Below are 6,000 nucleotides of genomic sequence, written 5' to 3' on the forward strand. Positions count from 1 at the left end.
ATATGATTAGAATCTAATGTAAACTCATGTATGCAGGCTATTCTTCGTAACCGGGTATAGGGTGTTACATTTATTGGTATCAGAGTCACGTTATGAAAAATTGATGATGTTGTGTGTTTGTGTATCGGGGTTAAAATTGCAAACCATATTACCTCATAAAAGTTTAGATTTTTTCAGCAACCTGTCTTTGATCATCTGGTACCTCCCTCACTCCAGGTTTGGTTATATGCACACTTTGATTATTAATTCAATATTTTGTACCTTGAGTTCATTTCTATGCATATTCAGATGAGTTAATTGATTCATTTCTCTTTGAAATTATTCCATTTTAATTTGTTGAGTTATTGGATTCTTCGCACTCAAGATTCTGATTATGTATATAATTTGATTTTTACATTTGATATTCTGCACATTGAATTTACCTACATTTGTATACTAATGAGTTATTGTATTCACTGTACGAGGAATGTATCCCTCATTGCTTCTACTGAGATATTTGATTCTCTATATTTTGGATTCTGATGGGGTGTATAAATTATGGACTTATATGAATTGTTGTGTATATATATATTGAGTGGATTGATTGGTTGGGTTCAACCATTTACATGATATAAAAGTTTTATTTGCTTGAGTCGACAGTTTGGTTGAGTTTGCTGATATATATATATATATATATATATATTGAGTGGATTGATTGGTTGGGTTCAACCATTTACATGATAAAAGTTTTATTTGCTTGATTCGACAGTTTGGTTGAGTTTACTGATATATATATATATATTGAGTGCATTGATTGGTTGGGTTCAACCATTTACATGATATAGAAGTTTTATTTGTTTGATTCGACTGTTTGGTTGAGTTTACTGACGTCACTATGGTCGTGTTAGTGTCCTACTATTAGTGCTTAGTTGATAAGGTGAGGAAACTGAGTTCATAGGTGCTCTTAAGTGTTGTATTTTTTATTAATTATTTGAATTGTCGTTGTAGGGTATGAAATTGTTTCGATTGTGGATAGTGGTGTTATTATTCGATTCATTTGAATTTTGGATTATTATGTGTTTTTTTTATCAATTTTATTTTCGTAGTTATTGGTAGATCATCTAAATTCTTTTCGTATGTTAAGTTGAGGGTAGAAACCGATTGAGTTGATGGGTTGTGAAGTGAGCCTTGCTTGGTTGTTTAGTTCGGTTGTTAATAAGTAACTTGTACAAGACATTCATATCATTGAGAGATTTTAGTATGTGTTCCCATAAGTGTTTTCTTGTTTTCATCGGCTTAGGAAGCTGAATCTCATATTGAGAAATGTTGATAAGACTTGTGTATCTATTGTTATTCGTTGTATGTTGTCAGGTGTGTAGACACTAAATTTTTGTCCTGATTTTTATATTATTATTTATTATATATTTTTATTATTATTAATATTATTATTATTACAAACAGACCCAGATTACACGGCCCAATTACAAATCCCGGAGGCCCAGATCTGGAAGCCCAACCCAAACAGGAGCCCAATTCTAGCCCAACTGAGCTAGCCTAATGGAAACCTTAAACTAGATTAGGGTTTTTAGCTTCTCCAGCCGCCTCAATCTCAGCTGTTGGATCTGGTTTAGATCCAACGGTCCCAGATACTTCCAGATGCAAAACCTAGGGTATGATACCCTAGGGCCACGTCCCAGCCGCCGCTTTTGCTATCTCCACCGCCACCGTTCCACGCCGCTCAGTCTCTGACACGAAGCCTCCAGAAGAAATGAAGAGGACCGTCCATATTGAGGGCTACGGTGAGTCACCACTATAGTTTGGTGACTCACCACAATACAACCCTTTTACCCGGTCCAAGACGAGCGCCGTTGATGGCTGTAAAGCCATCAACCGAACCTGCAAAGAAAAGACAGAGAGAAGGCAACCAGGAAACCAACAACACAGCAACAAAAAAAAAAGAAAAGAAAAAGGATAGAAGAAGAAAAGCTTATTGGAGAACCTCAAACGTCACCGAAAAACTGAAAATATCGAAGGTATTTTCTTAGATTTAGGAAAATCTATGGCTTTTTAGGGTAAAATAAGGTTGGAATTAAGTTTAAGGTCTTTGGATCTAGGGTTTGGGAAATTTTGGTGTTTTCCGACCACCGGAAACGGTGGCCGGCGGCATAGGACTACTGGCCGAGGCGCTCTCTCACTCAGTTTTAGAGAGAAGCGAGACAGAGTTTAAACTCTCTCAGTTTAGAGAGAGGAAAGAAATGAGAGCTGGCCCTTCAAGCCAGCCGTTTCGGGACTTAAATACCCCTCCCCGAACGATGTCGTTTTGGGGAGGGGTCTATCTGTAATTAATTAAAAGTTAAACCCCGTACGCAGTTCAGTAACTTTGTAATTTTTCATTATAGTCACTGAAATCAAATTATGAACTTTTTAATTTGATCTCTTAATGTTATTTCTTTATAATTTAGTCACTGACATAAATATTTTAGACAAATAATCTATTTAGTCCCTTAATTCTAATTAATGTTATTTTAATCCCGAGCATGTTTTAATTTATTTTAATTTGACATTCAAATTTAATATAATTTTATTTTAGTCCATAAATTAATAAATGAGTAAAATAACATGTTTAATCCCTGTAATTTTAAATAATTAATTATGAATTAGGTATTTAATGCTATTAGTTTATAATTTAGTCACTAATTTCAATTTTTATTTATATTTTTTTACAAGTTTTATATAGTTTTAATTTTATTGTTAGTTATATGTTAATATGTTTACTTTTAATTATTATTACTATATTATTATTATTATTTAACCATAAATATATATTTATATAATAAATAATATGTATTTTATTTATTAAAATCTTAGTTATTTATTTTTAACTTATTTTAATCCTATTTTAATATTTATTTATTTTCCAATATTAAGAAAGGGCAGTCTTAAAATAACTGGATGTCCATTTTCTAATATTAAAAAATAAATAAATATCTTATTTTATAAATTATATTAATTGTTTTAATTATTTATTTATTTTTTAATATCAAAGAAAAGAGTTGTCTTAAGGCACCTAGAAGTCCTTTTTGATATTTCTAAATAAATAAATATTTTATTTATAAATATATATAAATTAATATATATTTTTCATAATTATAATTTAAAATAATAGGATTATAAATTAAATATATTTTGATTTTTTTTTCTAATAATAGAGATAATTTATAATTAAAAAGTACCAATTTTGGGCGTTGTAGGGGTGCTAATCATTCCCTAAACGTAACCGACCACGAATCCCTTTTTATTATTAAAAAGAATGAATTTTTGGTTAAAACGCAGATCAGTTTATCTTTTAATCGATGTTTTCTGAAAAACTCTTTTAAAGGATGATTTTTAGGTACTCGACCTACCTGATTCAAAAGGCCGATGGCGACTCCCAAAATAGTTTTTTAAAATCAAAATCATTAATTTATTCACATCATTTTTCCCGCCAAATGAAATTCGTGCCCGGACGAAAACCGGTTACGACAGCTTGGCGACTCCGCTGGGGACAGTCAGGCTTATAAAAATCAATTATAAATTGTCTTTATTAATTATAAATTAAAAATTCATATATTAATTTATAATTCTTTCTTTTCAAATTTTTTATATACTTATTATTTTTATAATATTTCATTTTACTTGCAAGTATTTTATTTCATTATTTATTTTTCTGTCAGAGGTTTGAACATTTCTCCTCACACACAACACTTGCATTGCATAACATAAAGCTCTATAATTGAGTTTGTCCCTTTTAAGTGGGAGTGAAAGCGACATATTCGTGAGAATTTATTCTCCGTGTCAGACCTAGCAAGTAACTTTCGGGGTACATATGCTCTATGTCTTCGTGAGAATTTATTCTCCGTGTCAGGCATAGAGAAGTGCATCCCCTCGAATTGAACTCAATCCACTTTAGTCTGTGATGGACTAGGATTGAGGGTTAACATCCCAAGGGGGAACTAACAAGGACAATTCGGGTACCTTTATTCTTAGATCTGAAACCCTGCATATAATAAACCCTAGAAACTCTTCCAATCTGAAGCCATGCCGAAATTTTGTCCAAAATAGGTGTACACACAGGAGAAATGAATTCTAACTTTTCTTTTAATTTATTTATTTTCTTACTGAATAAATTGCATGTGAATTTAAATTATTTAAAGTATGAAGAAAGCATGTTTAAATAGAAATATTTAGGTGGACATTATTATCAAATTATTTTTCCTTTATTATGTAAACTAATTCATTTCTTTTTGTGTTCTTTATTATGTTTGCATAGCATCATACAGGATAAAAGGAATTGAACCTCGTGTTAATTGTCTCATTGGAAAACCTTCATCCATGGATAAAAAGTGTTCAAATCAAATAGTTCTAAACTCAGAAGTAAGACAGTGGGTCGAGGACTTACAAAGACAAGGAGGAGACAGTCTGCAGGATGACTATGTATCTGACTTAGCCAGTTATGCTCCAGTTTGACTAAAAAGAAATGATATGCAAGATTTGCGAGGCATTTGGGAGAGTTGGGACTCAAACAAAAAGTTGCAGTTTTATCAGACTTACGGAGACATCCCATATTTGCTCTATGTCGAAGTTAATGATTACTTACTTCGAGCCTTAATTCAATTCTGGAATCCAGGGTACAATTGCTTCACTCTCAATAAGGAGGAATTGGTTCCTACTATTGAAGAGTACACAAATTTGCTACATATAGAAGGGGCTTTCGAGAATCGAATTTATTCAAGGTCAATTAAAACTCAACCTTTTCGAGTTAAATTAGAAAAGATTGCCGGAGTACGAGAGGAATGGGTGGTATCCCGTACAAAACAAAAGGGTGAAAGTGAAGGCATTGCTTGGACCAACATTAAAGAACTTATTCAGAGTCATCCAGACACTAAAGTACGATTCAATCTCTTTGCTATGGGTATGTATGGTATGGTCATCTTCCCAAAAGTATTGGGATATATTGAAGCTGCAGTAGTAGATTTGTTTGAGCAGCTACCAAAAAAGATTAATCCTGCTTCTGCAATTCTAGCAGAGACTTTCAGATCGTTAAACGCTTGTAGAAAGCTAGGAGGTGGACGATTCTCAGGGTGTACCCAATTGTTATATGTCTGGATCCGTAGCCAATTTTGGAGGACAGAAAAGGTTTCATACCGGCATTTTAATACGGACTACTCACCATTACAAGAATTTCTGGAGAAAGAATGGCTGAAAGAAATTACGATAGATATGTGGATTAATGCCTTTCGAAATCTGCAAAGCGATGACATTGTTTGGCGAGCCCTGTGGCAAATCCAAAGGGAATTCTTTTACAAATGTGGTGATTACAACTGGATAATGCTGCTCGAATTGTGGGGAGGAATCGGATATGCACCACTTCTGGTCATAAGATAGTATAAAGGTCGTCAATTTGTACCTGTCACTGCTGGATTACATTCATCTGAGTTCGCATTCCACAGCAAAAATTATAAAAGAAATATCATGGAAGCCTTTTCAGCTTGGAAAACAACTTTTTGTATCCGAGCTAAAGCAGCAAAAGAAATGCTAACTCCTGATTATGAGGAATGGAGATCTGTCAGGAAAAATGAAAATATTCCTATACCAGACCAAAATGAGGATATCTCTATGGAAGATCGCATTAAGGTGGTTCCATCAGAGATTGAAATCCTGAGAGATGCGTTTGAAGCAGAAAGAGAAGGTTGGTCGAGAGAATTAGAGAAAATGAGATGAGATAAAGCTGTGTTGGGTATTGACATTGACTTTCATTCATCACAATGTGCAATGTTGAGAGAAAACAAAGAAAAAGTTGATGGTGAATTCAGAACATTAAAGAAAAATTACCAGGAGTTATATAAATCCCAGAAAGCATCAGGACCGAGCCGATCAATAGTACAGATGACCAAAGAATTGAACATCGAGAAAAATCGAGTTGAAGATCTGAAAAGAAAGAATAGCCGTCTACTCAAAAGCCTTGAGAAAGGAAAGCAGAAA

Source organism: Hibiscus syriacus, unplaced genomic scaffold, assembly GCF_006381635.1.
Source record: "Hibiscus syriacus cultivar Baekdansim isolate YM2019G1 unplaced genomic scaffold, ASM638163v2 tig00020999_pilon, whole genome shotgun sequence".
Taxonomy (NCBI): Eukaryota; Viridiplantae; Streptophyta; class Magnoliopsida; order Malvales; family Malvaceae; genus Hibiscus; species Hibiscus syriacus.